The 20,676-nt window shown below is 42.2% G+C and overlaps 1 protein-coding gene across 4 annotated transcripts in view; it reads right to left on the bottom strand.

Annotated features, from left to right (window-relative positions):
• The window catches only part of TLCD4 (TLC domain containing 4), a 99,894-nt gene that overhangs the window by 61,769 nt on the left and 17,449 nt on the right, over positions 1 to 20,676 (bottom strand). The window contains exon 1 of one of the 4 annotated variants that reach the window (XM_047871535.1): positions 10,000 to 10,310. The exons of 1 other annotated variant lie outside the window; for it this stretch is intronic. The gene's annotated coding sequence lies outside the window, so the exon portion shown is untranslated. Of the gene's footprint in view, positions 1 to 8,388; positions 8,412 to 9,538; positions 9,611 to 9,999; positions 10,311 to 20,676 lie in introns of those variants that run through there. 2 more of the 4 variants (XM_047871537.1, XM_047871539.1) reach the window with 2 other exon arrangements.

A 20,676-nucleotide genomic window follows, 5' to 3' on the forward strand; every position in this document is an offset into this window, starting at 1 on the left:
CTCTGATATGGGATTTGTTTTTTAATGCCTAACAAGAAGTATAAGGGAGTGACAATTGAAAAAAGGCCACCTTCCCCAGCTTTCCCTTCTACTCTGCTGGTTCCCAGCCCCCAATCCACCATAGAATTCTCCCCTTAGAAATTCAGTTCACTTTCTAGGGCCTTAAGCCTGAGAGCACGATGGCACATTTTATTTACTTGGTAAATGTTTCCTAGCATCTCAACCCACTTAAAAGTTTATTGTAAAGAAGTTTTTGTTTTTCAAACCTAAGAGCTCCAATGGTAGCCATTAGCTTTTGGTTAAACCAGAATGCCTTAAACCAAGAGACAACAGTAATTGGAAGATCACACAAATACAGTACTTGGCACAAATAATAAGGGGTTGAAAATGTGTACAATTGGAGGTGTCACCTTTAAGGAAATCAACATTTCAAATACAACAAACACACTCTCCTAGTCTTAGAAGAGGTTAGCGTGTGAGGAGCCCTACAGCTGAAGCAGGTGGTGTCATATCACCTGGGGGACTCAGGAAGAGGAATGAGGTTCTGCAGCCAACCTCTACCCAACTTTGGATGTCCTGATTTCCCTGCAATTCCCTTTCTGGAAGGGAGCCTCTTGGCTTGGGATATCTCTTGGGTTCCTGCCAACACTGTGAAATCAAGGAAAAGCTGGACAGAGCACGATTTTTCAAAATATGTTTTGTTCCTTTTCTAAAGGAATCACTGCCAAGCAAGCTGGGAAATCAGAACCTAGGAGAGAGGGAGGTCCATCCCACCTTCAAATTGTTGATCCAATTCCCCCTGAGAGAGTCTCTGGGATGCAGGGAAGTGGCTGAGGTAGAACAAAGCCTGCCTGCCTTCTATGTTTCTCTCTGTTTGCCTGCTCTATACAGGAATCAGAGACAATATTAACTGCGTTAGAGGAGCTGAAGAACAATTGAGCAAATCTCCCACCTGTTGAGTCTTAAAATGCATTTCATTCAACTAGAGAGAGACCTAGAATCAAATCCTAGTCCCAGGATTTATCAAGTTGCCATGGGCAAGAAGAATATGACCTTTCTAACTTGCAAGTCCGATGAAAGGGAGTAAGAACGCCTACAGTGCAGGAGGGTTGTCTGGCTTACGTGAGATGAAATCAATGCACCAGGCACAGTGCTCGACACACGTAGCTACTTGTGATAATTCCTCAGTAGTGTGACATTGCCACCCCTGTCACCCAGAAGTAAGAGTTTATGTCTCTGCCCCCATGAATCTGGGCTGACCTTGCCATCTGCTGACACGCAATCGGTAGGAGAGAGGCTGTGAGGTTTCTGAAGCATAGGTAGGCCTCAAAAGACCTTGCAGCATCTGCCTTTTGCTCTCTTGAGCACTGCTCTAAACCTGCCATGTGAAGAAACCGGTCTAGTCTATTGGAGCATGAGACCACCTGGAGAACCCAGACGCCCAGCTGATAGACAACACTCAGTACGGGCTCCCAGCCTCACTAGGAAGCCTGTTTCCATCTTCCAGCCCAACGGACCCTCCAGCTGAATACTGCCATACGAATGAGCCTAGAAGCGTCAGGGTAACTGCCTGGCCACCCACAGAGTCACAACAAATAAGAAATCATTGTTGTAAACCACTAGGTTCCGGGGTGGTTATTCAGGAATACATCAAAACACCACTCAATAAAGGATAGCACTTATTATCACCACCTTTTCCTAACCAAGAAATGTTACACCCATCTCTCAAATGATAGATATTTGGTATCTGAAGCTGTGTCATCGTTTCCCTCTCCTTTTTCACCTTCGGCTTAGGAGCCCGGCAGCTTACCTTCACCTCTAATCTGATTGGGCGGTGTAGTGGCTTAAATGAGAAGACAGCCAAGGAGTTTCTAAATTTTCTAGGTGAATTTTCATGCTGGTCCCTAAGGGCCACTTAACACCCTTACTAAGGTACTTTGAGAGCGGTTTCTCTTCTGACCTCTTCCCATAGATTGCCTTTGCCAAATGCACTGTTTCCCAATACATGTGGCACTTAGCAGCCTGATTCAGTATCTGGTTTGACACTTAATCAGGCAGCCAAAAAAATCTGAACACACAGACACGTTTCTCTGAAACACTTCACAAGCTAAGAGGTGATGTGCAAATCAGTCACACGTTGCTCTGGGTGACCTCAAGGTTAACACTGACAAACATACAAACCTCACGTTTAACTTTAGGGTAAGTCCTGTTAAAGTACCTCAGCTTGACCGACAGACTTGGTAACAAAGAACTGTCCTGGGACGATGTTCTGAGGCAAGACTTATGTGGATGTGGTCATGGAAACGCAGACCCAGGTGGCTCATGAGAGTGGAACTTTCCCAGCTTCACAAAACAGGGTCACACTGCCCCAATCTGTAGACCTCTGAGTCTTGCTAATACTCTCCCATGCTACCACCTAGTAATAACTGAAAGCTTGGAGATGCTCTCAAGATTTCTTGGAATGATGGCTCTGGGCCTTCTCACTTGCAGAGCTCCTCAGTGTCAACACATACCATCCTTCCTGCATGGACCAACTGCAGACTTGGGCATGTGTGTTTTTAAGAGGAAAATATCTTGTTCATTGTTACAGTCCCAATACATTAATGCCATTTAAACATAATCCTCACTTCTGGGAGGTGGGTGAGGGGCAGGGGTTAAATAGGTGATGGGGATAGAGAAGTGCGCTTGTCTTGATGAGCACTGGGTGATGTACAGAAGCGCTGAATCAGTAAATTGCACACCTGAAACTAACATTATACTGTATGTCAACTAGAATTTAAATAGAAACTATAACAATGGGGGCGCCTGGGTGGCTCAGTCAGTTGGGCATCCGACTTCGGTTCAGGTCCTGATCTCATGGTTTGTGAGTTCGAGCCCCATGTCGGGCTCTGTGCTGACAGCTCAAAGCCTGGAGCCTCCTGCTTCGGATTCTCTGTCTCCCCCTCTCCTTGCCCCTCCCCCACTTATGCCCTGTCTCTATCTCTCAATAATGAATAAACTTTAAAAAAAAATAAAAAAAAAACCATAACAATAAATATCCTCACCTCTTGCTTTGTAAGTTGCAAGGCTAGTAATCTTAGGGAAGTGGGTTCTACTCACAGAAATTCCACTAAGATTATATATCCTGTTCTACCTTGTAGAAAACAAGGTCTAAGAATAATACCAGATTGCTACTTTCATTGGTACTCCTAAAGCTCTCTCTGGATTAAACCCATGAACTTACCCCTCACCCTAATGACTCTTACTGAGGAGGGCCAAGGTATGTTACCCCTTGCTAGCAAGGAGGAACAGGACATGAAATGGCATCTTGAAGCAAGGTCACTAGGTTTTGTACAACATTGGGGACATCGTTGAGAATGCTGGCCATTGCATATGCAGTGTTTTCTTGCTGAAAATCCAAAGAAGTTTCTCTCACCTCCCAGAATCAGGAATAGATGGATTTCTCCAATTTGGTTTCTCTTCTGGACACCTTAAACCTTGCTGTGGGCTGTTTGTCTCTTCTTCTAGGCTGCTGCAAAGCCTACAGCCAGAACTTGAAGGTACCCTTACAACCTCACTCATAACTCCATCTTATTTTCTTTTGGCTTATTTTTCTTTCTCATCCTAAATCTACTGTATCTTGTCATATTGTATGGATCTTTGTAAGCCATCCCAGATCACTTTTGGAACAAGGTAGGGTATAAATAAAACTAAAGGCATTATGGGGTGCCTGGGTGGCTCAGTCAGTTAAGCGTCCAACATCGGCTCAGGTCATGATCTCGCAGTTTGTGAGTTCGAGCCCCGCGTCGGGCTCTGTGCTGACAACTCAGAGCCTAGAGCCTGCTTCGGATTCTGTGTCTCCTTCTCTCTCTCTCTCTGCCCCTCCCCCACTTGTGCTATCAAAAATAAATAAAATGTAAAAAATAATTTAAAAAAAAACTAAAGGAATTATAACCAGTGTTTATGCCTAGCCCCCCCCCCCCCTACTTCAGATGGGGAGCTCCTGGAAGCAAGGGCTGTGCATTGCCCCACTATGTGTCTAGCACTCTACTTTTACAGCTGAATATTTGGGGAACTAAATGGTAGAATATGTAAATTTTGATAGCACTGTGTTAACTAGATTATAAAATGAGCAGTATACTGATGATTTCATCTTTTATCATCAAAACAAATGCACAGATGTGTGAAAGGATGCATGTCTAAGGGTGTTTAATACAGCATTCGAAGAAACCCTAAGGTCCAATGATGGGGAAATGATTATACTGGCACAGCCACACCATCACAGCTTACACAGACATTCAAATGCACAAGATGATACAGAAGGGCATTCACCATTCACTATGGAGTGGGGGGGGGGGGGGGACAAAAGCAGGCTGTGAAATAATACATATTTCATAAATACCTAACTGGATTATTTCGGCATTTGTAGAGAAGAAGGGCTGTGCCCCCAAATTGCTACCTGGCTGTGTTTGGGAGTCAAACCAGAGGAGACAGCAGGTGGAGAAAGGGGAAAGTGTAAACTGTCATTCTCTTCAGTGTTGGCTGTTTTAATGGTTTTTCTTTTTCTTTCTTTTTTAAATGAGCAAGTTTCGCTTTTGTCATTTAAAAATAAAGAACACTGCAGAAAACATGTAGCGACTTGAGGGTTTTTTTAATTTTTTTTTTAACGTTTATTTATTTTTGAGACAGAGAGAGACAGAGCATGAACGGGGGAGGGTCAGAGAGAGGGAGACACAGAATCTGAAACAGGCTCCAGGCTCTGAGCTGTCAGCACGGAGACTGACGCGGGGCTTGAACTCACGAACCGTGAGATCGTGACCTGAGCTGAAGTCGGCCGCTTAACCGACTGAGCCACCCAGGCGCCCCACGACCTTAGGTTTTAAAGCATTTGCCAATCCTCAAGATGCCTAACGTCTCGAGGTTTTGGTTAGGAGATCCTAAGCTGGGATACTCCCAACCAGCTGCCCTTCAGTCCAGGCAGCCAGGCCTCCCAGGTGGGCAACTTGGTTCCCCCCCCTTATAGCCTTTATCCCACCCTGGGTTCCTCCACTAAGCAGGTAGGAAATTGGACTGTTTCCTGACATTCACACACGGTTTTAAAATTTGAAAAGGCAACGAATCTTTCTCAATTAGCATACAGCTGAAGTCTTTACAAATCCTTAAAATAGCAGGTAATAAATTAGAAAACATTTAAATTCTTTAACTGTCTCAATGTTTTTGCACGTATTAGAGCAAAACATGTTAATTGAGCAAGACCAGTTTGGGGAATTGTGTCCCTAAAATGTTAACACTTTGTAAAGGAGGATGGGGGGTTAATTGTTCTAAATTTTTCCCTGAATGAAAATTCCTTCTTCCCCATCGCACCAAATAAATATATACCAAATAGAAGTTTTCTCTGTCTTCAAAATGTAATTTTGAAAGGTATTTTTAAGCCTATTTGGAGAAGGTAATTAAATTAACTTGACCAAGATAGATTCTCCATGTCCCCAAAATGTAAAAATTAAATCAAAACCAATGTATTAACCCATCAATGTACAGTTATTTCTAGGGTGGCCATGACGGGATATGGTGGTGACCAACACAACACAGGCCAGAATCCAACCACAGGACTCTATGCAAATAGTCAGGTGGACACCGCTAAGTCCAGAGCTCAGAGGTAACAGTGGAGAAAGCATTAGATATATATACCAGACAGCTGAGGAGAAGTAAAGCCACACACTGAAAACATATCAACTGAGGTAAGAAAATCAAACAAAGCAAGGATGAGTCAAAGGGAGTCTCCACCTAGGTCAGAGTATGGATGATGAAAACAAGCAAATAAGGAGGCAACCAGAGTGAACCCTGACCCCCGTGCACGTTTTCTTCTGTGCTCTGTTGTGCTTGCCCACTAGTGATGGTGTCAGGTGGGGAAGGCAGGTGGTAATTGTTATGAAAAGGCGATCAAAGGCGTGCAGATACACTGCCCATCATTAACTCCAGGCCACAGATCCTGGAAATTAGCTCAAGGATGCTGCATGCTGCCTCACCTATTTCTCCAAGAAGCTTTTTTTGGCAATCCCAAAGCCTATGGATGATGATTCCAGTTTGATTGTAGATCTTGAACTAGAGGTCTAAGGAAGCTTTGATAACCTAACCCTTTTACACAAGGTAATGAGAGTACTTTTCCATTTCTCTGGGAGGCAAGCAGCTAATTTCCTAATGAGTTTGATCAGCACATGGAGTTTTGAAACAACACACTGCACTGACTTCTTCTGTAAGAACTTCTCAAAGCTGTGAGGAAAGTTATGAGCCTACACTTCGCACTATGAGCCCCTCTGCTCCCTATCCAGCTGATGAAAGTGGACGTGGCCTAAACCCACCAGCCAATTTGTTTTGGATCCATTTGTCCTCTTCACCTACAGAGAAAAATCTGCTCTAAAGACACTGTTTTCAAATTCAAGTTTACTCCTTCCACGCTACCTTTTCCCTCAAAACCATTTTGCTTTGAAGTGGATACAATTGATAGGAAGTCCCCTTTGGCACCTGTCCATCCAGGTGCGTTCACTAACGTGAGTCCTGCATGAATGAGCATACCAGATGGGCTCCCACACTCCCACCTGTCCCATGTGGACCAACAGGGGTCCAGATTTCCCGATCAACTCTGTGCTCCCCTCCACCTCCTCCAGCATCTCCAACCCAAATGCAACCTGTTTATCCATCCATTAGGCAAATGGTTTCCTGACAATGGACTCTGATCCACTAATAGATGATGACTTTTTCAGAACACTGAATAGGAACAGAAGCATAGAAACAGAAACCAGAATGCGGTACACAAGAGAGTACATATTGTTTCATGAAACTGGTTTCAGACTCACACATACTTACTTCTCTCCTGGGTCGCAGTGCAAAACCCATTCTGTACTGTGTTGTAATCCAAAAACGTTTGAAACACTGCTATAGACAAGCCTTTGTCCCTCTAGTCAGACTCCCCCCCCACCCCCCACCCCTTGCTATCCGTCTCACTGCTCAGCAACTCTCTTCCTCATGCTGGCTCAAGCTCTGAACTGACTTCCAGCTGTCTTCTTTACCCGCTGTTTTCACAAACCTTGGCCTTTTACAATGATTCACAAGCTCCTTCTCATGTAGCCACAGGATTGCCTTCTCCTTGAACAGACCAATGTTCTGAGAAAAAAACAAAAAATCCTTTGCTATTCCTGCCTTCTTTTCAGGTCTGGGATCTGCTTGCAGAACATCCAACTGTCTCCCTATGAATAACAAACCTCAGAGCAGTAGGACTCCATTTCTTTGTGTGCTACCTTTCATCTCCAACAAGAAAAAACCACCACCAAAGTCACTCTCACAATACCTCAGATTTTCTTACAAAATGAACCTTGCTTTCCTGATGTAATGCATTCTCTGGTGTCATACGTTCAGTGCCTGATAGCAATGGCAGGTGAATATAGCTCATCTCGAGTGGTGAGTTAAAGTCTGGTTCCCATCCTTGAGAACAGATGGTTACTCCACCTCCATATTGCTATCTTCTTCCACTCACAAGACAAATGGAAGGAGGGAGAGCACAGCAAGGTGGCTCCACGCGTGTGGTGGCATCCTTTCCTCTCTCAAGGACGAGAGCACAAGCTGTCCGGCACAGTTCCACCACCCCCTCCTGCCCTCCCTTGTACAACCGCCCACAATTCTCGCCCAGACAATTAATTCATTATCTTCCTCCACAGAAAAAACTAGTTTGCTGTATCTTCCTGTACACTGTTCAGTTTACTTTTTTCTGCCAAAATGACTACCCTACTTTTTAACCTTCCAAGAGATATCAAAGCTAAAAGGAGCCTTAATGTGTAGGATATGGGACACTGATCTGAGAAGAAGGGGGTGGGGAGACATGGAGGTCTGAAGTTTTCTGCTCAGTTTCTTCTCAGACTTGGAAGGCCAGCTTGGAGGGAGAAACATAAGAGCTGGGTGGGCCTCTTTTAGAGCACCAGGGGAGGGGAGGGCTGCACTAGACTCAGAATGGCAAGAAACACTCTCTGAGGGTAAGGGAGAGAAGGAGAGGTCACACCTAGGGCACATTCTAGAATTTGCCTGGAAGCTCCACTGCTCCCTTTCTGTAGCCCGACTCCTTTCCCACTTCCCAGTCGGGATTCCAGGGCCCCTTCACTACCTCTCTGGTTGCTGGGATGGCCCTCCATCCCCTCCCAAGTCGCCACTTCCTCCTCCCAACTCCGTTGCTGGGAATGCTCTCAACCAGTGTAGCTCGGAGTTACGTTTCTGATAGCTCCCTGCTCCCAAGGCCTCCGTCTCCCTTGGTAATCAAATCAACCTCTCTCCATGGAGGTTTCAAAAAAGCAAGGAAAAGATAAGCCAACTCTTGCACCATACCCCCAGGGTCTTTGAGAAGACCCAGCTTCTTTGGGTTACCTTCAGCTTCTTGACCTTCAGCTTCCTAGGCACCTCCAAGTGTACACAGCTTTAGCGGCAAAGAGCCTTTATTCTTTCCAACAAGGTCAAGAAGGCTTAGACTGAAATGCGTAGGCATAGAAAGCTCATAGTGTAAACAATTATGACCGCTGAGCGGCTGGATGCCAGGTGCCCAGCTCCAGCAGGTAAAACTCATAGGAGATCACACAGCAAGGATCCCAACGCTGGAGGGAGGTATTGCAGCAAAAGGAATTGCAGGGGCAGGAAGAAAAGAAGCACTCTCCAAATACATTCTCCGGATCATCTGATGATGGCACAGGAGCAGGGAGGTGGTAAGTCATCCGAAGTCCACCGCTCCCCACGCCATTCTTTCCAATTTTCTAGCACGGCAGGGGGCCACGTGTCTAATTCAGTTTCATCCCTCCAATTTAAGGAAAAGATTAACACGGGGAAAAAAATCTCTACTTCACACGTAAAAGGAAACTGGGATTCTGTCATGTTACCTTCACTGGCTCCACAAAGACGAAGCTGCATTCTAGCCTATACCATGTGCCCAGAAGGCAGTATCTTTCTTAACACACACACAATCCAAGATCCATTTGTCTCAACTCCGCTTACGACTGAGCGAAAATTTCACCAAAATGACGGTTTCTTCCTGATTCACATGTCAACTCCTAACATCCACACAAACTCTTCCATCTTGTCCCCAAACTGGTATCAGATTCATTTCAACCTGGTCACAGATCACTCTTTAAGAACAATTTTATAATTTCACATTAAAATGTGAGCTAAACTAACACTCAGATGTGTACTTCAAAAAAAAAAAAAAAAGAATACTGGCTAGCAACAGTGAGCCTTTCTTTAATGAACTTTGACAACTCAAAGTACTTTCACAGAGGGTTTCCCACCCTCTTGGGCTGTAGGAAAATGCTAGCATTAGGGATCCCATTTCAAGGCTGGGTAAACCGAGGTTCTCAGTTCAATAAACTTGAGGGGGTTACAATGGTAGAGCTGTAAACAGAACCCAGCCCCTTTCCCACTAGACCCTACTGCATGAGTTGGCTAAAAATGGGACCCACTTGAGAACTACAAGGGTGAATAAAAGCTTGTTTTATTTAGTAGAGGGGAGGTGGGAGAGGGGGAGACTTACCCACTTGATGCACCAGACTATGTACCGGCCTCTAACAAGAAAGCTTTCCCTGGCTGCCCCACGCACCCATCCCTTTGAGCTGAGACCGGAGAGGCACCGCCGGGCAGACCCCGCAGCACGAATCGCGCACACCGGGGGCGGGGGCGGGACGCTGAGCTCCCGGGCGGCGCGGGGCCGCGGGCCCCGGGACACGCGCCAGCGCCCCGAGCGGCGCCCGAGCCCGCGGGGCCGGGAAGATGCTGCGCGGCCGCACACACCTGCTGCAGCCCGCCCGGGCGCCCCTGGCCGCCTCCCGCGCTCGGGACGCCCACCCAGCTCCGGGCGCCGGAGCCCGCGGCCGCGCTAGGCCGGGGGCGGGAAGCCGCGGCGCCCCTGCCCGGGGACTGCGCTCGGCGGCGCGGGGGAGCCGCGGGGCAAAGCGAGCCCGCCCTTTTCCCCGAACCCCCTCCAAACAGCGTCACCTGTGCCGAGTCCCGGGGCGACTAGCGCGCGGGCGGCGGCTGCACCGGGCCGGGGAGGGCGGCGGGTGGTCACGGGCGCCTGGTCAGCCGGCCCGGCCCGAGGGCTGGCGCCGGCCAGAGCCGCCCCTCGAGATGCTCGGCGGGAGCCAGGGGAGCCGCGGGCCCCGGGCCGCTTGGAGGAGCAGTCACACGGAGGCTACAGCTACCGCCGCGGCCGCCGCGCCCGCCCGGACTGCGGGCTCGGGTTACCGCAGAGCGGCTTCTTAAAGGGGCCGCGGCGGCTCCGGCTCCGGCTCCGGCTCCAGCTCCCGCTCCGGCTCGTGGCGGCTCCGACCCGCGGCCAAAGGGGGCGGGGCCCCGAGGCCAGCTGTGGGGCCGACCTTCGGGAGCTGGGACTTGGGTCCCGGAAAGGGCTCGGAAACGGGAACACCCAAGGCGGGCTGCGGTGGGATCGTGCAAAAACCCACCTCGCTAGGGACAGGGCGTACGGTGCCTCGGTTTCCCAAAACAAGTAGCGAAACTAGCAAGTGACGAGAACGGTCTCAGTCCGCATCCGCAGCGGTCAGTATCCGGGCTCGCCACGTAACCCAAATTCTTTTCAGATTATCAATTTATATTGTATTTATAACAGAAAGGAGATGGAAGAGTAACTGCTGATTTTTCATGCCACGTCTGACTTGGCCAAATCCGAGTCAGCCCTATTCTTGCTTGGGGCTGCAGGTGCACTCCAAACTGGGTAGGGGGCGTGTGGAAGAGGCACGTTCTCTCGGAGCAGCCTCCTCCGGAATCCCTGAAAAACCCTAGAGAGTGCACTAGCAAAGCGCCTACACCCAACACCTGGAGCCCCTCTGCTGTCAGGGTGGGGAAGTAGGATTTGATTTTTGGTGCTGGTAGAGAATTCCAAGTTGTCCAGCGCATAAAGTTTGCCATTCAATAGTAGCTCTTCTGACCTACTAAATAGAGCCTCAAGAACCTTCAAATGTTCTGGATCAACAGGATGGAATTGTTTTGAATAAAACAAAACAATGAAGAAGTACATTTAGGCTGTTATAGTTTGTGAAAAGTGATCACAAATATTTTCTCAGAAAGAGGTGAGTTCTAATGTTAATTAGTAAGCACCTCTATTAATAATGTAGAGCAGTTATTTGTAAGAAATGCCTATCAAGGGGCGCCTGGGTGGCTCAGTCGGTTGAGTGGCCGACCTCGGCTCAGGTCATGATCTCGTGGTCCGTGAGTTCGAGCCCCGCGTGGGGCTCTGTGCTGACAGCTCAGAGCCTGGAGCCTGCTTCGGATTCTGTGTCTCCCTCTCTCTGACCCTCCCCTGTTCATGCTCTGTCTCTCTCTGTCTCAAGAAAAAATAACCGTTAAAAAAAAATTAAAAAAAAAAAAAAGAAAAGAAATGCCTATCAATAGAGCTAATATGTTTTGCCTAATATTTACATGCACACAAATACATGTTAGCTAACTGAACTTCACTGAGGCTCAATTTCTCCATCTATAAAATGGCGATAATAATTCACAGTTACCTATGGAGACCCAGTCTTGGCTAAAGTACCTCAGACTAACCTAGAAAGACAAAACCTATTCTACCCTATGGGGACAGGAACCTGCTTGCAGTCAAGCAGGGAGGAAGATCCTGTAGGCCTCCAAGTGCATTTCTCCATTCTCTCCCCAAGACTAGGGACATACCAGGGCACCAGTGCCGTTTGACCACAACCTGCCCCATCATATTTATTTCACACAGTTCTTGACAACTTTGGTTTGCCCCATATCTGCGTGGGCAGGATGGTTGTGTGTACACTTCTGTGGGGTCAGCCCTAAGTGTATAGACTGCACGTGTCATCTCAGGACTCTGCCTCAAGATACTTCCTCCAGACCCTCCCCTGTGCCTGTCTCGTGTCTGATAGTTGCTTTTTTTTCCCTGATAAATGCACCATCATTATCTTTAATATGCATATTTTCTAAAACACCCACAGCAGCAGCCAAAGCCAAGTAAACCCACAGAAATCCACTCTACTCTATGTCCCACTATATTCCTTCATGTTAGGCCTCTGCAAATGCACCATCAAATCTGCAGGATTATTGTGAGATTATACAGAGCATGTAAGTGAATACATCAAGAACAAGGCCTGAGATAAGGAAAGGAATTCAGTAAATATTAGGTGAATTTTGAAATTTTAAACTAGTCAAAACTCAAAATGACCTTAGGAGGTAGAAAAATGTATCAACTGCATATTTTTCATGAAAACTGTAATGCAGCTTAATTTCTTTAAAAATAGTCATTTCATTATTCCCATTTAAGTCTTTAATCATTCTTAACTTTGTTTTCCCAATATTTCCATGGAAAGTTCCCCCCAATTCTATATTTACTATCTGAAGTTTGTCTGCTTGTTAACTGTGAACTATCAAAGCTGAGCAGTACTTTTCGTACTTTTGTTCATTGAAACAGAGAAATGAAATTCAGAGAGATGAAATTTATCTTTGCTTAAAAATAGAGGAAAATACAAAAATTCTTGAGGCAAATTTTTCTGATAAAATTTTTTTCATAGTCTCTAGACAAGAGATATGGTTTATTACATCTGTTCCTCTCTATGTATCTTTTCTGTATTTGTTTTTTTAATTTGTTTTTTTAATTCCAGTATGATTAACATAAAGTGTTATATTAGTTTCAGGTGAGCAATATAGTGATTCAACAATTCTATAATTCTATACATTACTCAGTCCTCATAAGTGTACATTTAATCCCCCTCACCTATTTCACCCATCCTCACACACGTGTATATACACACACAATATCTACTTTATCCATTCATCTGTCAGACACTTGGGCCGTTTCCATAATTTGGCTATTGTAAATGATGCTAAAATAAGCATACGGATGCATATATCTTTTCAAATTAGTGTTTTTTGGGATTCTTTGGGTAGATACTCACTAGTGGAGTTACTGGATCATATGGTAATTCTACTTTTGATTTTCAGAGAAAACTCCATACTGTTTTCCACAGCGACTGTTTATCATACATACTGTTTTCCACAGTTTGCATTCCCACCAACAGAGCATGAGGGGTCCTTTTTCTCCATGTCCTTGCCAACACTTACTGTTTTTTGTGGTTTTGATTTTAACCATTCTGACAGGAGCAAGGAAAATATCTCGTAGTTTTGATTTGCATTTCCCTGATGAGTGATGTTATGCATCTTTGAACACGTCTGTTGGCCATCTATCTGTATGTCTTCTTTGGAGAAATGTCTGTTCGTATCTTCTGCCCATTTAAAAATTGGATTATTTGTTTTTTTGGTGTTGAGTTGTATATGTTCTTTATATATTTTGGATACTAACCCTTTATCAGGAATGTCATTTGCAAGTATTTTCTACCATTCAGTGGGTTGCCTTTTAGTTTTGTTGACTGACTGCTTCCTTTGCCGTGCAGAAGTTTTTTGTTTGTTTTTGTTTTTGTTTTATGTAGTCCCAATAGTTGGTTTTTTTTTTTTGTTTTGTTTTTTTTTGTTTGTTTGCTTTTTCTCCCGTTGCCTTAGAAGACCTATCTAGAGGGGCACCTGGGTGGCTCAGTTGGTTAAAAGTCCAACTCTTGATTTCTGTTCAGGTCAAGATCTCACATTTCTGAGATCGACTCTTGTGTCAGGCTCCATGATGGGTGTGGAGCCTGCTTAAGATTCTCTCTCTCTCTTTCTCTCTCTCTCCTTTTGCCCCTCTCTGCCCTACAGGCACACAGGTGCTCTCTCTCTCAAAAAAAAAAAAAAAAAAGAAGAAGAAGAAGAAGAAGAAGAAGAAGAAGATGACGACGACATATCTAGAAAAATGTTCCTATGGCTGACATCAAAGAAATTACTGCCTGTGCTCTCTTCTAGGATTTTTATGGTTTCAGGTCTCACATTCAGCTCTTTAATCCATTTTGAGTTTATTTTTGTGTATGCTGTAAGAAAGTGGTCCAATTTCATTCTTTTGCAAGTTGCTGTCCAGTTTTCCCAGAACTACTTGAAGACAAATTTTCCTGATGAATTTGTCTCCAAAAATTCCTAACCTACTAAATAGAAACAATTATTTAGCAAACTGAGACCAAAAGCTGCTTCTCTCTAAAATAACAAGATAATAAAAGTAAAAATATTTTGGAAGACTGCTGCAATATCCACTCTGCTCTGTTAGTGAGGATATAACCAAAATAACACCAAGCATTTGATCAGAAAGATTGATTTAGTCAAAAATTAATAACCGGTACTACTTTTTATAATTATTATTGGTAGTTTTAATTATAAAAAATTGTGAGGGTTTTTTTTTGAGTATTTAAAAGTCCTTTCATTTGTTTTTCCGAATTTTTGAAGAAAAAACTATTTCAGGATATAATGGTTATCTCTGGGTGGGTGAGATCTTTACATATTTTGTGTACTTTTTGCTTATCTTCTTTGATTTCTTTCCTATATGTATGCAGTAATTTGTGTGTATTTTTATTTTTAATGAAAGTAATACATATAAGTGAAAATTCAAATAGTTCAGAAAGGCTTATAGCAAAAACACCAAGTCACATCAATCCCCTGCCCAACTTTCCCCCACATAGCATCACCCCACGTTTCACATGACCCTGCTAGGTGTTCATTTCCTAAATGATATGCTTATGCCAATGTTTTCTGACTCTCAGTGTTAGACATTATTCATTGACTTCTTGCAATGGTATTGAGGATTTAGCTCTTTTCCACATACCACCACCACCACTTTGCCTCCACCCCTCCTTCTCACACAGCTACATCACAACTTTTATTCAAATCAATAATTTGTGTTTATATCATCCTGTCAGTGTAAATACAGTCCATTGCTGAATCAAGTAAGGTGCCATGATAATGCTTCTCTTGACAATCTCGTGTTCTCCCTGGAGTTAATAACTGCCCAGCTTTTTCACTTTTTTTTAATGTATCTAACCCAAATTTCATTCAGATTCCTCAACATATCTATCAAATGCCCATCAATAATATCTTCCAAGCCCAAACATTGGAAGTTCACTCTCTGATTTAAGCTAAAGCAGATTTTGGTAGTTGACTAAGACACTGTTCTGGAAGGTAAATTTTTTAGAGTGCTAGCATATCTGAAAATGTCTATATTCTAGTCTCATCCTTGATTGATAATTTGGATAGGTTGAAGATCATGTTCCCTCAGCACTTTAAAAGCACCGTTTCACCGTCTTTTACTTCCTGTGGTTGCCAGTGAAATACATGCCTAGTGCCTTTCCAGTTCCCCTTCCTCTGTATCTGGCCTGTTTTTCTTTCTAGAATCTTCCTACTATCTTTATACTCTCAAATTTCACAACGATGTACCTTAGAATGGGTCTTTTTTCTTTGATTGTGCTAGACCCTCAGGGGTGCTTTGAATCTTATCTGCAAATTTTTTTCTTTTATTATTTCTTCACTAATTTCCTCATATTGTATTTTCTCTCTTTGTGAACTGTTGTGAGCAGGATGTTGGGACTTCTTTATTATTCTCTAGACTTGTTGTCCTTTTATTCCACTGATGATCTCTGCATCTTTCATATTCTATTCTTTATTGTCTAAGATAGAGGTTCTCAATTGGGGCAAGGGCAGGGGGTGTTGATTCATTGCCATTTGGCAATGTCTGGTGATACTTTTGGTTGGCATGCATGGGCATCTAGTGAGTAGAGGCCAGGGAGGCTGCTAACCACGTTACAATGCACAGGACAGCCTCCCACAACAAAGAATTCCCAATCGCAAACGTCTGTCATGCCGAGATTGAGAAATCCTGGACCAGGAGAATTACTTCCAACCTTCTACTGAAGTTTCCATTTCAAACATCTTTTTCTTTCCCATTCTCCAATCAGCCCTTTTGTTATGGGAACTCTCCATCAAAAGATAAACTCCTTTCTCCCAGAAAAGAAACTTCCTACTTCATGGAGGGACTTCGGTGGTAGTACAGTCAGTGTGAAGTGCATGAATGCAGGATGGCTGAAGGAGAGAGAGAAGGGACCCAGTGGTGTCCAAGAACTTCGTAAACAACTTGAGGGCAATTCTCCTTCTTCAGGTCTGCACCTCACTCCTGCTTTCCATGCCTCACCTCTGCCTTTGTGGTACACTGATGGCCAAGTGCTAAGTCTCTTTGAAGCACTTTGGTTAAACCCCTCTTCCACTTTGTCAAGTCAATTATCTCTACTCCATCCAACTTCTGGAATTTATTGAAATCTTTCATCTATTGTAGACTTTTCGCCTGTTTTCTTTTTCCTTGTGGATTGTATCCTGTTAACCCCTTTCTATACTATCATTTTAGTACCACTTTGCAAAGAATAAGGATAAACAAAAAAAATTTTTTTAATAACAGAAAGGGATACAGAACAGAAAAAGGGAAAAACACAAATCTATTTTTCTTAACTGTTTTTCTTAACTTGTTTTTAATTGTTCTAAAATATTTTCATGAACTTTTAAAAATTTTTACAAATTTTTCAAATTAGTTGAAATTGATGTTACCAATCACCAGTTTATATTCATAACTTTTTTCCATTTTATAAACTTATTTATTCTTCTTTTCCTTTCTTTTTTATTGGAGCATAGTTGACACACGATGTTACATTAGTTTTAGATAGACAACATAGTGATTCAACAACTTTATACATTATGCTATGCTCATCATAAGTGTGTTGCCATCTGTCACCGTGCAATACTATTACAGCACCATTGATTATATTCTCTAAGCTATACCTTTCATTGCCATGACTTATTCATTCCATAAGTGGAAGTCTGTCCCTTTCACTCCATTTCACCCATTTTAAACATCACCCATCCTCCTCCCCTCTGGCAACCATCAGTTTGTTCTCTGTTTATAGATGTTTTTGCTTTGTTTGTTGTGATTTTTAGATTTCACATGTAAGTAAAATCATATAGCTTTTGTCTTTCTCTGTCTGACTTATTTCACTCTGCATAATACACTCTAGTTCCATCCATGTTGTCGCAAATGGCAAAATCTCATTCTTTTTTATGGCTAAGTAATATTCCACATCTTATTTATCCATTCATCCATTAATGGACACTTATGTTGCATCCATATTTTGGCTACTATAAATAATGCTACAACAATATATTTATAACTTTTAGACTAGTTTGTTGAATATCCTCCCAGATACTTTTCCATGCGTATTTGTGTATACTTTGATTTTTTTAAACAAAAAGGACTAACACATACATATTATTTTGTAATTGTTCAGACTATCCCATTCACCAGATGCACCATAATGTGCAATCCCTTACTGCTAGACATTTATGGACCTTACTGTTGGACCAAACTGTCAGTTTTCCAGGAAGAGCAAAATAGCAATGTCTGACTAGCAATTAATTCTAAGATTCAAAGTCAGTTTAGATTAGATGGAGAAAGACTGGAGGGTTCCGCTTAGGTAGAGGAGGACAAGGGGATACCCACTCTCCCACTGATAATACAGTGATAATTGAAGTATCAGTCAAGGTAGTGAAAGAGAAATTGGGAACTATTGGGAAAAAATTACAAAGTTGTCATTATTTGTGGATTATATGATTATATACCTAGGAGACCCAAGAAAATCAACTGAGAAAATATATAAACAACAGAAAATTAAGTATGGAAGCAGGATATAAAACTTATGAAAGTCTATGATATATATGTGTGTGTACATATAAATATATATATATATATGCACACGTGTATATTTGTACACATACACCTACACAATATCCCCTTACAAAATAAAAGAAAGAAAAGACTCCACTTACAATTATAGCAAAAATGTAAAGTTCCTAGGAATAAACTTAACAGGGAATATGCAAAGCTTATATGAGGGAAACTTTAAAACACTCCTGCAGGAAACAAAAGTAGACTGAATAAATGAAAAGACAGACCATGTTCTTAGATAGGAAAAGTTCATGTGTGTCAAGTCTCCCTAAATTTTAATTTTTAAATGTATTGCGATCTCAATGAAAATACCAAGAGGCTATTTTTTTAGAATAGGACACGCTGATTCTGAAGCTCATATGAAAAAGTAAACAAGCAAGAATGACCAGCAAAACACTTTTGAAAAGGAATAGCCAATACTACAAAACCTCAAAAATGAAAAATTAGGGATTACCATAGGAATAGACTAACGGAATTGAATAGAAAACCCAGAAATAGACCCAAATAAGTGGCATCTCAAATCAGTGAGATAAGAAGGACTTTTTAATAAATGTGTATTATCTGGAAAAAATGAAGTTAAAACTATATCTCACATTGTATGAGACAAATTCCAAATGGGTCAAATATGTAAAGTATGAACACTCAAATGTACTTTAAGAAAATATGAGTGAGTTCTCTTCTTACCTTGGAATGGGAAGGTCTTTCTAACTAGGACTTAAAATCTAGAAGCCATAAATATTAATAAATCTAACTAATTAAGAATCAAAAACCAGTGGCGCCTGGGTGGCTTACTTGGTTAAGTGTCCAACTTTGGCTCAGGTCATGATCTTGCAGTTTGTGGGTTGGAGCCCTGTGTCAGGCTCTGTGCTCACAGTTCAGAGCCTAGAGTCTGCTTCAGATTCTGTTTCTACCTTTCTCTCTGCCCCACCCCTGACTGCGCTCTGTCTTTCTCTCAAAAATAAATAAACATTGGGGCGCCTGGGTGGCGCAGTCGGTTAAGCGTCCGACTTCTGCCAGGTCACGATCTCGCCGTCAGGGAGTTGGAGCCCCGCGTCGGGCTCTGGGCTGATGGCTCAGAGCCTGGAGCCTGTTTCCGATTCTGTGTCTCCCTCTCTCTCTGCCCCTCCCCCGTTCATGCTCTGTCTCTCTCTGTCCCCAAAATAAATAAACGTTGAAAAAAAAAATTAAAAAAATAAAATAAAATGAAATAAAATAAAATAAATAAATAAACATTAAAAAAAAAGAATCAAAAACCACTATGAGGTTAAAAAAAATACCAGTAATAACATATGCAAAGTCGAAACACAAATTACAAACCAAGAAAAAAAATTTTGATGCTCAAATCACAGATAAAGAAGGCCTCCCTCCTTAACATACATAACAGGCTTCTAGAAATCAAGAAGAAAAAGACCTGTCACTCCAAAGAAAAATAAAGGGCATTAACAGACAGGTGACAGAAAAAGAAATACAAAAATGACCTGTACACATTATAAGTGGCCCTCATTCATAAAAGACATACAAATTAAAATTAACCAACTTCACCCCAGAAATAGATTGTTATTCTACTTTCCCACTACTCTGACTCTGGAGCATTTACTTCTCACTATGTTCTCTTCTGATTGGCTCTATCATCGTTTTAGGAAAAAGTGGGAAATTTATGAAGCTATATCTTTAAAAAAATTTTTTTTAACATTTGTTCATTTCTGAGAGACAGAGAGAGACAGAACGTGAGTGGGGGAGGGGCAGAGAGAGAGGGAGACAGAATCCAAAGCAGGCTCCAGGCTCTGAGCTGTCAGCACAGAGCCCGACATGGGGCTCGAACCTACGAACTGCGAGATCATGATCTGAGCCAGAGTCGGACACCTAACTGACTGAGCCATCCAGATGCCCCCCACCTTCTTTTTTTTAAGTTCTAGATCCCAAACACCTCTAAGAAGGCAGATAGGATTTAACTGGGTAAGAGTAGAGTATTATTGTTTATCAACATATTAAAATTCATGCTTAATGTTTTAAAGCATGAAAAACCCATATACCATATGATAGAAGTCAGAATCTATTCCCTATCCTTTTCTATGAACAAAGATGTTCTTTAAAAATAAAGTTGATAGTTGAATTATTCCTAAGTAGTTTTCACAGACCTTACAGCTAAATGCAATTTTAGAATTTAGAAATATTCCTTAGTATAAACATCTGCCCCACCACATCCACTCATAAGCATATTAAATTCCAAATCAAATCTTTGTAGTCATATAAATCTACTACTTCACTGGTTATATGTTTACTTGCACTATTTATATGAACTATCCTAAAAATAACTGAAAAGAGAAAAAAACAGTATTTATTTAATATACATATTCTCTCCCTTACATGTCCCAATCAAATTGATTTCCCAGTGTCATTATAACAAATGCTCATGCAATATACTATTACTATAATAAACCCACGCCCATACATCTAAATCGTGGTCATCACCAACATATGTTCCTGTTCTAGACACTCTACATGAAAAGTTATAATTATTATTTACATAGAAAATGTATATGCTGCATTCAGATCTCCCACTTAATCTTGAGGTCTGCATTCTTTGCATTTTGGTAAAAAAAATTTTTTTGCCCTCCAGCAAGTAAATGTTTTGCCATCTCTTTTCAAAATCCTTTTGTTATACTTTGCAATATACTAAGAAATTTTTCTTACTTCAAAAAGAAGCCAATATAGTTTTAATTAAAAAGAAATCACCTTGTGGGAATTTATTTTCCACAAGGAAAGGTATGATTCTAGTCGCAGATTTTAAAATTCACATTGCTACAAAATATGAGGTAAAAAAAGGTTTTTGAAAGATGGTTACAATGAAATATTTTCAATCTTTCTCAGATATGTTTCATAACAACACATGGAGTATCCCAAAATGCTAACATAATGTTTAATAACCAAAATGTAGGAAGAAATTGATTGTGGGGTACGGGAAAGGTTAATTATTAGTAGTAACTATGCATAATGCATTAGAAACTATAATATCAATAATGAAA

This window comes from Prionailurus viverrinus, chromosome C1, assembly GCF_022837055.1.
Source record: "Prionailurus viverrinus isolate Anna chromosome C1, UM_Priviv_1.0, whole genome shotgun sequence".
Classification (NCBI taxonomy): domain Eukaryota; kingdom Metazoa; phylum Chordata; class Mammalia; order Carnivora; family Felidae; genus Prionailurus; species Prionailurus viverrinus.